Consider the following 11,979-nt stretch of genomic DNA (forward strand, 5'->3'; position numbering starts at 1 on the left):
ACTCTTATGGAAGCTTCGGTTAGATTGTGCTAATTGCCATGGTTTGCTAAACCCCAATCAACATCACTCTTGTTGATTCTTAAGAACACTAGGGCTCGAACTGAGACTCTATGAAGGTTTCATGCACTAGGTTTGCCTTCCTAGGTCACATAAAAACTCTGAGGGGCCAGCCTCTTTGGGAGTATAAATTAATTATATCCACCTATCTTTTAGTGTGGACATGCCTTCTCAACGTGAAAAAGTCAGAACAGGCATTGCACAAAGATCCCTAGAGATTGGGAGAAGGATTGAAGAAGGAGGAGGTATAACAGAGAAAAAGGGATTTAACTAACCAGTATGGCTCTGCAATCACTATATTAATATACGTTTTAGCCTCCAATCTTTTGGAATAGCTAGAAGGAAAAATCTGAGATGGTGGAACGGTAGCCCATGACAAACTGTATTCTGTAACTACTTGTTGAAGTGTGCTTTGAAAATTATTCCTTTTTTCTTTCTTTGCTTTGTATGTATGTTATATTTTACAATTAAAAAGAAATTTTTTAAGTTTCAGGATCATTTTTTTAAAAAATCAGTATGCTAGGTAAATATCATAGAATGCAAGCAATCTGAGCTCCCATTCACATGTGATTGGAAATAAACTAGTACATGGCTGGATTCATTTGACTGAGGAGTTGTTAATAATAAAATATTGTCCAGAGAGAATAAGCTAGAAGCAATAAAAATTAAATGAAAATAAAATTAGTATAAAATAATCAAGGATAAGTTAATGACATTTTCATTTTACTTCAACAATTCTTGGTCTCTTTTGTACCTTTGGGATGCACCATGCACAGATTTATCATTCAGGACATACTTGCAGAATAAATGAAACCTTTCACTACGTAAATGTTAAAGTGAATTAAATGAATTACATAAAAGAAAAAGTCAATATAGACTATATTATTCTTTAACCTACAAATGTGTTCTTAAGAAGTTTTATGTTATAGTATTAATCAAATCATATTAAAAGTTCTAAAAATACCTGTCATCCTTTATCTTTTAAATTATAATAAATACATATAATATGGAAAAAAATCATCTTTTGCTTTATCTGTCAGGCTGTTTTGAATCTTTATTCATGGGATTTGCTTAAGTAATTACCAAGGAGAGCACTTACTAAGAAACAAATATTCATAAATTCATTTCCAGAGATTAGGATTATGTGTCTCTCACAGAGCAAATGCAAGAGCAATAAATAGTAAAGAATTGACTTCAACGCTCATATAATTGTTCAAACATAATAAACATCCTCTACACAGTATATTATCGCCATACCAAACAGAAGTAAATGCCTGCCATTGAGGCAAAATCAAAAACAAGGAAAATTCCTTCTAGATTTTATCTAGCCAATAAAAGTTTGAAATGGCCGCTATCTTTTTGTGTGTTCTGTATAAATGAGTCTGAGAGTTTCTAAGCTTCAATTAAAAGGAGATACATGATAAATTAAGTGCAATGTTTAGAACTAGCCACATATCAATGAAAGCACTCAGCTCCATTTCTAATACTTTCTTTATATGCTTTTGACTACTCAATCTGGACAAATATTTGAGTAGAATGTATACCTGGATATAAAGCAACCTAATACAATGCACACATTTTGCAAGTTAGATGATGCCCAAAAAGGTTTTGAATGTACTAACTTCTGGAGATGTAGATTTGTCACATTCTATTTATAATGCTTAATTCATTTACTTATACTGCAAACATGCTTAAAATCATGTATTATATGAAAAATGTACCAATTTTAAATAATGGTCTTTAATACACTCAAATTTCATAAAACCATTTTCTTCAGCCTCTTCACATTTATCTTTGATGTACCATAAAATACATCTGGTGTCATACGCACACTATTTTTTTTTAGTGCTAATCACCATTTACATGCCACCACCCACAGTCTGGAAATAAAAAGCACTGCCTTAAGATACAGTCAACATTGACATATGAATTATCTAATGAATATGTATTACAGATTCTAGTGTCAACTTGGCCAGGTGATTGCGCCCAGTTGTAGTTCGGACTCTTGCATTCTATGTATGTGAGACACTTTTATAAACCTTATATTTGCAGATTTATTTCCTTCTGGTTCTGTTTCTCTAGAGAACCCTTATTAATACAGAATGAGACACAAGATGCAGAGCCATCACAGAGCTGGTTTTGTTGAATCAGCAAAACTGAATCCAGTTTTCTCCAGCATTGGCCTAGCACTAATCACCAAGCCTATTTTTCCCCAGATTCCGATTTTAACACATACCTTCCTGCCTCAAATAATTTCCTTTTGCTCACAATTAGTTACCTTTGGCTGTAAATTGTGTCTGGACTCAAATGAACCCTTCCCAAGCCATGAGCTTCTGCTTCATGACATGCCCAGGTAAAGTAGACCAATAGGGCAAGAGAGGTCAGGAAAAAAAAATCTGACCTATCTGGAAATTAAGAAACACTCTTTTAATAACCACTGATACAAACTACTTTAAAAAGAAAAACTGTAATTAGAAATTACCTAGAGAGTGAGGGATTGTTTAACAATTCATTCTAAAATCAAAGACATATTCTAAGAAAAGTTTACAATATTAGTGCTTTATTATTTAAAAACCAAAAACTGAAATATCAAAATGGAACAGAAGCCAAGGATAAATTAAGGGCAGTATTAACATCAAAGTAAACAGTGATAGCAGGCTAAGTATTCCATAGTAAATATTCAAAGTAAATGATGATAGTAGGCTAAATATTCAAAAGAAAAAATGACAAGATAATGCCCCCTTAAGGTAAGGAGAAATATTGATAAAGATAAAGATTAGAATTCATAATATCTTTTAAATATTAAAAAGGATAAAGTTAAAACATGCTTATTTGAAAGGACCAAGAAAATGGATGAACTGCTAACACACCAAATTAAGGGACAGAGGTGGAAAGTGAAATACGCCACATTCAGAATGGTACATTTAGATACAACCACAAATACAGAATAAATTGAAAGAAATATTAGAGAAAAGATGTGCATCTCTTGTAGTACTCCATCTGATGAATCAACAGCAATGTTGATTTTCTAGCAAAGTGTTAACTATTAAAAACTGACAGAAATAGAAAATTTAGTAAGATATTTGCCACTTTGAGTAGCATCAAGCCCAGGTGGTTTTAAGTAGAGTTCTAAGTATATAAAATTACAACTGAAAACAGAAAGAGGCTAACCATATTTTTTAATTGGAAAATATGCCATCATTAAAACAGTCAATCCTTCCCAAATCAACAGGTAAAAACAGCTCTGCGTGGGTAGAACTGTAGTGACCTACATCAAGCTGTTAAAAGCCAAACATGGTGAGGAAAGCATCTAGGAAGGAAGAGTGCATAGTGAGGGGTAGTGGAGCGTAAAGGAGGTGAGTTTCCACAAGGAAAGGAAGCCAGGCCAAGGGAGCCAAAGCCCATGGAGGATAAGGAAGGTGTCCATGTCTAGGGACAGTTCACCTCATGAACCCACATAAGGTGAAGAGAACATCCATCCAAAAGGGCAGTGTGGTATGAGTTTCATCACCTAGCAGAGTGAGAAAGGCATCCAAATTGGGGAGGGGGAGTGGCAATCCTGTGTTGGATTTTGACAGGTGGTCAAAGCCCAAGCAAAGCGAGGTGGGCAGTCACATAGGAAGGCTGCCTGGTGTGGGGTGTTGATGCCCAAGAGAGACAGGGATGGAGAACATCCATACTGAGGTCAGCTCAACCCTGAGTGTTAGAGCCCAGGCAGAGTGATGGCATGTCAGAACCCATAAGAGGTGAGAAGGGCACCCACTGTGGGATGTGGGAGAAGGGCAACCATTGTGGCATGTTGGAGCTCTAGCAGAGTGAAGAGGCTTTCTATAAGGGGAAGGGGAGTAAGGTGTGGTCCAGCATGGGTTAAAGAGGGGTTTGGATTGGAGTTGGTAGTATTGAAGTGTATTCATGGTTTTCAATATGTGCAAGTAGATGTGGAAATAAATAGTAATACACATGTATGCATATGTACATATATCTCCTAATTCTGTTCACAAAGAGGGCCTGAGAGCAAAAATCCCCATGAAAAGGGAGCTCATGTAAAACCCAGATTTTGGCTTCTAAATTCTTCATTAAAAGGAATCAGCTTTCTGAAGAAGTGGTTCATTCCAGGACTGGAGCAGGGAAAGTACAAGAAGTGCCTAGGGCATCTTATGTTGGAAAGCAAGGAAGTGATTTTTCAAAAGGTGATAGGAACACATCAAAATGGAACAGAAGCCAAGGATAAATCTAGGGCAGTATTAACATCAGAGTAAATAATGACAGTAATGGATTATAACTCATTAAATAGTAGAAGAAAACATGAACACATATTGAAATGGAATTTGATGAGAAAATGAAAATTACATAGTTTCAAAGTAACTTCCCACAAGGTACTTATAACCTGAAAAATCAAAGAGTCCAACTATACAGTGGAGATGCCAAGTAGTCATGCCCTTTTAAGCAAGATTAAAGTGAATATCATCAGTAAGGAGACATATCAACCTATACACAGTCTGATAAAATGTGGTAAAAACATAGTAGCATCACCTGCCAGAGAGTTTTACCAAGGTACAGCCTGAATCTAATCATGAGGAGACTTCAGACACCTCAAATGGAGGGATATTCTATAAAATAACTTGTCTTTCAAAGTGTTAAGATGATGAAAGACTGAGATACGAATCTAGATTGCTGAGACTAGAGTGAGACATCAACTAAATGTGACCTGATCTATGATCCTTTTGCTTTAAAGGATATTTTTAGGATAATTAAAGAAAGTATAGGGGCTCTGAGAATTAGATGATAGTAATGTGTCAGTGTTGATTTACTGATTTTGATGTGCCTGTTGCAGTATTATATAAGAGAAATCTTTGTTGTTAGGTATGTTAGTTTGCAAGCTGCCAGAATGCGATTTAACAGAAATGGAACAGCTTTTATAAAGGGAATATAAGTTACAGATTTACAGTTCTAAGTCTACAGAAATGTCCAATCTAAGACATCCAGAAAAAGATACCTTAATTCAAGAAAAGCTGATTCATTTGGAACACCTCTGTCAGCTGGGAAGGCACGCTGGTCCCTTGCTGGTCGCTTGCTCCTAGGCTCTGTGCTTTCAGCCTCTGTTCCTGTGGGGGTCCCTGACTTTGCTTCTCTGGGGCTGGCTTTCATCTCTTGGCTTCCCTTGGTTCTCTCCAGGTTCTGACTTGCTTAACATCTCATGGTGATGTCTGCTGGACTCCAAGCATCTCCAAGCATCTATGTCTCTATCCTTCAAATGTCGGCATTGGTGTCAGCTCTGCTCTGAAGTTTCTGTCAACTCTCTCTCTGTCAGCTCTGAAGTTTCTCTCATTTCTGGATCTCTCTCAAAAATATTTCCTCTTTCAAAGGATTCCAGTAAACTAATCAAGACCCACCTAGAATGGGTGGAGTCACATCTCCATATGATCAAGGTCAAACTCACAATTGAGTGTGTCACAGCTGAAGTTAGGAGATAATCTAATCAAAAGATTCCAACCTACGTTACTGAATCAAGATTAAAAGAAATAGCTGCTTCCACAAGATTGGGTCAGGATTAAAACATGGCTTTTCTGATGTATGTAATCCTTTCAAACCAGCACAGTAGGAAATGAAGACTAAAACATTCAACAGTGATAGGATATCAGGTCAGCAATTTACTCTCAAATGGATAAAGGATAAAAAAGGCTATTTGACTGTATTTGCAAACTTTCTATAAGTTTGATGTTGTTTCAAAATAAAAAATGTCATTAAATTGCAGAAGAATAAATTTTAAAATTTTAAATCTATATAATCATGAATACAAAGGAAAGTATGGATGATTAAACATCTCTTAACCATACTTTTCATTATAGCTGTCTTATTTGCTGCAATGAGCTTTATTACATTAGAAATCTTCTTTTTAAGTTTAGTAAAATAAAATAAATGAATGTACCATAAAGTGTGCAAGTAAGGACCAATGCTACACAATGAGACAGGGAATATAATAAATAAGAAAGCAAGTATTAGAAATTCACACACAAAAAAACAGATTCACAGCCTGGGAAGTAAGGAGAAAGTAGGTGCCCTGAGCCCAGTTTGAAAATCAATCCTCAAATCATAAGATCTTAGACTGAGAGGGCCTTAAAGGGGTCATCCTGTCCATCCTTGCAGGAATTCCTGTTCTTACAATAGTGTAAAGTGGTCTGGCAAACATGACTTATATCACTTCCAAAAAGAGAGTGCATGCTTCTTAATTATGAAGTTCATATTGTTATTGGACATCTCCAATTGTTAAGAAAGTTCTTCACTATAGTGTTAAAATGTGCTGCCCTATAACTTACCCCAGTGGGCTTTTCATAGGGCAACTGTGAAGTTAAATTAGTTAATTCCAGTCAAGTTGTTAATGACTTTTAATAGTTCAATATGCCTTCTTTCCACCACTTTGTATATATTTTCCATAAAGGATTTCCTCTCGGGAAAATCTGTAATATTTGCATTTTAACTGCAGCCCCTGAGAGAAAACTATGATGCCATTGATAACAAAACCTGATAAGAAGAATATAGTATATTCTAGGGGGGAAAGATAAATAACTCCAGATAATTTCTGGATGAGTCCCCAGGACAGTGCAATTCAGAAAGGTGCTGAAGAGTCTCTTTGCCCCTCTGGGGTCCCATAACTGTAGGACAATGAGACTCTAAGCACATACTATTTCTTTATAGGCCAGAGAAATCTTAGCCAGCTTTTCTCCATTGCAAACTGAGATGCAGGGCAGCAGCACAAATGTAGTGTTACACCGTCAATCTCTATGATTGAGAGTTAAACACGATGGTATTAAAACAAGGAAGGAACTCCTGACAGTAGAAGAAATTGGGAAGAATCTGGCTTCAGGAGATAAACATAACCGATAGGAATAGTTCAACAACTGTATTGTCTATGATTTGAACACTGGTGTTTCCTGTCTAGAAGACTTCCTTCTTAAAGTAAAGATAAATCAAGGAGGCTCAACATAAACAAATAAAACTGGCCACTGTTCTCAAGAAAATATATTCAACCTCTCTCATGGCTGCCTCAAGGCATTGAACTTGGATAGATACTTTGAACATAAAGCAGCAACTGTTAGCCAACAATGGTATTGATTGTATTTTGATCATAATATTTACTCGTATGAGTGGAAGAAAGAATAAATAAATATGAGGGAATGACAGAATAAAGATAAACAAAATTGTCTAAAAACACTTAAACTTCATTTTTGGATCAAATCTTTTTAATTACATTGTTTGTTTTGTTGTTTTCCTGGGTTTTTTTATCAGAGCTATTTAAAAGGTGGCAGCATGATAGAGGAAATAGCAGAGTTAAATGAGAATAAGGGGATCAGGGTTCTAGTCCTCTCTGAGCCACTAATTTACTTTGTGATTTTAAATAATCTACTTAGTTTCTTTATAAGTAAAAAGAATTAATTGACTAGATAATCACTAAGGTTTCTTCCTGCTCTAAAACTTTAAGGTCATCAAACAAATTCATTTCTTTCCTTCACAGCGTCCCTAATAATTAATTGATTATCCTCAAGTAGGACTGCTATTTCCAAAAGTATAGCTGACAAATTGGACCCTCCTATGGAAAATAACCAAAAATCTTTCATTAAAAGCATGGAATTGTTGACCATACATAACAAGGTCAAAATCAAAGCGAAAGCAGGAACTCCAGTAGAGAGCAGAGCACTGAAGGTGATTTTGCTCAAAGGGAACTTTGCAAACCTAAAAAACTTGAACTTCAATTTTCAAAGCTTTCCAAATGTAGGGGTAGAAAAATAAAAATAAAAAGTATCCAATAGTCTGCACTACCAAAATACTAACACCCTCAGAATAAGGGACCAGAACACTCTACCCCATCCCGCCCTCTCTACCACGGCACTGCAAGAAAATGGACTTTGGTCCTGAAGACAGGAGAGGGAGGAAAAAATTACCTGGGAGAATTGTGACCACCAGCCATCCTTCCCCAAAATAGCAGCCTTTATTAATGCAACTCAAGGGATCTAAAACATTATCCAGAACAACACTATCAACCAACCCAACCTAACTGACATTTATAGATCACTCATAAGCAATCACAGAATAAACATTGTTTTTATAGGAACATGGAATTGTCACCAAGCTAGATCCTAACCATAAATACAATTTGAAATCGTATAAGGTATCTTCTCTGACCACAAAAGAATTTAACTAAAATTAAATAACAGCAAGATAGATGAAAGTTTCCTTAAATAATAAGAAATTAAATGACTTTTTTCTAAATAACCCATGGATCAAAATACAAAATCAAAGGATTTTGGAGGATATAGCTAAAGCAGTGCTAAGGGAATTTTTTAACAGGCAAGGATGACTTTATTCATAGTCACTAAGGGAAGGAAGAAGGGTAGAATTCAACTCTGAGGAAGGCATGGAGGTGCTTGAGTTTTATAGTTGAGTTAAGGGCAGTGAGAAAGTACCAGGGTGCCATCTGGGAAAGAAGAGAGAAGGAGGGCAGGACAGGGTTGATAATTCTGAATAACCAGTACTTGATATTCTCTTTTCTTTTTTTTCTACAGCTGGAGGTTTTGTTTGTTTGTTTTGCATTATTTTGTTGCTAAGGGAATCTTATAGCATCAAATACTTATGCCAGGAGAGAGATAGCTCCCTAATCAGTGACATAAGCATCATCTTAAGAAACCAGAAAAAGAAGAATATATTAAGGCCAAAACACTCAGAAGAAGTTAAGTAATAGAGATAAAACCAGATACCTATGAAACATAAAACCAATTGAGAAAATCAATGACATCAAATGGTACTTCTTTGAAAAGGTCAATAAAATCAATTCTAGACACTGATCAAAGACAAAAAAGAGAAAGATGGCACAAACTGCCAATATCAGAAATGAGAGAAAAGATACCACTACAGACCCTACGTGAATTAAATAGATAAGGGAATGTTAAGAACAATTTCACATCAATTAATTTGACAATATGGATGAAACAGACAAACTCCTTGAAAAACACAAACAACCAAAGCTCACACAGGAAGAAATAGACAACATGAATAGGTCTACATTTATTAAAGAAATTGAACACATCATTTTAAAATTTCCCACAGAAAAGCAAAGGCCTTGATGGCTTTACAGAGAAATCAAATCAGTATTTTAAAAAATAAATAACATCAACTCTACAGAAATTTTCCCAGAAAATATGAGGAGGGAACACTGCCCAACTCACTTTAAGGTGCCACCATTACCTTGATATCAAAATCAGACAAAGGCATTATAAAAGAAGGAAAAAAATTATACCTTATAAATATAAACTTAAAAATTCTTAATAAAATTTTAGCAAACCAAATCCAGCAACACATTAAAAAAATGACTGATCAAAGGAGGTTCATTCCAGGACTGCAATGTTAGCTTAACTTTCAAATCAAGGCAATCCACCATACTGAAAGATTAAAGCAAAAACCATGATCATCTCAAAGGACATAGAAAAAGCATTTGACACTATACTCATTCATGCCAAAATTAAAGATAGAAATGAATTTACTCAAACTAACAAAGAGCACCTTCAAAAAGACCTATGCCTGGCATCATACTGACACTTTCCCCTAAAATCACGAAAAGGGCATAGAAGCCTCTTACCACTTCTATTCAAAATTGTACTGAGGTTCTAACAGTGAATTAAGAAAATTTTTAAAAGTAAAAGCCACAAAGATTATTTTTTAAAATAATGCTTTATCATCTATGTAGAAATAACAAGGACTCTACAAAAAAAAAATCTTATTAGTTAACAAGGTCTAGGAGAAAAGATCTTTATATAGGAGATCATGTAAGTGAAAATAGCTGAGTAGAGAGCTTTAAAGACCCATCACTCCAAAGAAATATAGAGAAATGAAGCAAAACCTATCAGTTCAACTTTATTAGAATTCTTAAAAATAGTCAAAGGTTTAAAGCAACCAAGTAAATCAAGAAAAAGGCAACTTACAAATGGTTGGAAGACTTTGAGCATCTTACTTGCCCTTGCTTTACTCCACTTCCCAGCTGGGCAATGGTCTTGAAAATGACAGTTCATGTTCCCAGCATGGACCCTGGTCCCTGGTTCCAGAAGAAGAAAAGCAGATCTTATTCTCAAAAAAGTGTACTTGTCCTTTTTGACCTGTCTGGGAGCTTCCTGAAGTTCTGATACAAGGTGCTTGCCTTTGTTTCACCTAACAAGGAAATCTTTCAGGGCAGAAAAGTGACAACGCAGAGGACAATTCCCCCCAAAATTGTAAGTCAAATGAAAAATTCACTGCCATCTGGGACAAAAGAGTCCAGTTGAGGCAAAGGATAAGCAGGCCAAAAAGATGGGAGAGAAAATTGGGGCTAGAGAAGAGTTTCATTGGGAAATTAGAGCATAGAAAAGTGACCATACATACTAAGGAATTTACAAAGTCATGAGCATACCTAAGAAAGATGAATGCTCCAAAAAACAAAATACTTAAGACTAAGCTTTCACCTTTGCTGACTTCTAGGTTCAGTTAATTCAAAATGGATCATATATCTACAAGTTAAATAAAAAACTACAAAACTTCCAGAACAGAAAATCTAAGTGACCTGGTGTTTGGTGATGACTTTTAAGGTACACCACAAAAGCCATGTTCCATGAAAGAAAAAACTGATAAGCTGGACTATATTAAAATTTAAAGCTTCTGCTCTTCCAAAGACACTGTTAATAGAATGAAAAGACAAGCACAGGGTGAGAGAAAATCTCTGCAAAACACATATCTGAAAAGCACTTGTATCTAAAATACATAAAAACTCTTAAAACTCAGCAACAATTTTTAAAAACAATTCTAAAAAGGACAAAAGATCTGAGTGGATACCTCACCAAAGATGATACTGTTAAGAGAGAGCTGTCCTGCTGGTGTTGGGGCAAAGAATTAAAACAAGTCAAGGTGGGAAGATGGAGAGGTAGAAGTACTAGGAATCAGTCCCTCCACCAGAACAATGATCAAACAAGCCAGAACTGTTTGAATCAGCTAGAATACTGTACAGTATCCAGGAAAGAATAAGAGGAAGAAGCTGGAAAATTACAGTAAATACCTGTAAACGAGTCTCTCCACACAGTGGTTACCATCACCCATCACCCACTCTAGCAACATGCAACAGTCGGGTCCAGGCCCTTATGTAGCCTGCTGGTACCAGGGAAGGACAAAAATATCCACTGCCCCGAAGGTCTGTGCGAAGGTGGAACATGGGCCAATCACCAATAGCTGCTTTTGATGATCTATTTTGGATCACTAGGGCCCTGGCCCTGAGGGTGACCATTGTTCCAACCTGCCCCAGACAAAGGCCACAGAGGAAACTTAAGACAGTATGCTTCCTCAGAGCTCTAGAGGACAGCTGAAAGGCTGCATTTACTGGGCAGGGGCCCAGTCAATAGAGTGAAGCATAGGGGAGCCTTGTAAGAAGTTCCTGGCACCTTCCCTGGACCCTCTTTTAACCCTCCCCAGGGCAGTCTGTAGCTGGCAAGCTCACCATATGGGTTCCTGGCCTTATTCTGGCTGGGAAAGACTGACTTGGGAAAATCCTCCCTAGTGTCCCTGCCTCACCCCCACCCAGAATTTGGCTGCCAGGCAAAAGCAGCTTGAGACAATAAAAGTTCTGTAGGAAACAATTGAGTCAGAAGGCCTGGGCAAAGGATTACCTGTTTTAAGTCCAGCAGTACAATACACACAAGAGGATAAAGATCTGTTTTCTGGGAGGTACAAGAGCCATTCAAAGTCCTATAAAAAGGGGAAATCCAAAGGCCTCCAGGAAGCACAAGCCCAGGACAAGATACAGGCCCAGAAAAAGACAAGAAGGGCCCTGCACTTTGCATTCACCTTGGGCTGAACTTCGTGATATGTGAGTGCAGCTCTGATGAAGAACCAAACAACTCCAAGTCGGTT

The 11,979-nt window shown here is 36.6% G+C and overlaps 1 protein-coding gene across 1 annotated transcript in view; it reads right to left on the reverse strand.

Moving 5' to 3' along the window:
* The window catches only part of CSN2 (casein beta), a 365,252-nt gene extending 353,988 nt beyond the window's left edge, over positions 1–11,264 (reverse strand). Inside the window, exons 1-2 of the mRNA XM_077137094.1 lie at positions 11,132–11,264; positions 10,032–10,141 (exon numbers count right to left, since the gene is read on the reverse strand). The gene's annotated coding sequence lies outside the window, so the exon portion shown is untranslated. The remainder of the gene's footprint in view (positions 1–10,031; positions 10,142–11,131) is intronic.
* Between the last annotated feature and the right edge of the window lie 715 nt (positions 11,265–11,979).

Source organism: Tamandua tetradactyla, chromosome 19 (assembly GCF_023851605.1).
Source record: "Tamandua tetradactyla isolate mTamTet1 chromosome 19, mTamTet1.pri, whole genome shotgun sequence".
Classification (NCBI taxonomy): Eukaryota; Metazoa; Chordata; class Mammalia; order Pilosa; family Myrmecophagidae; genus Tamandua; species Tamandua tetradactyla.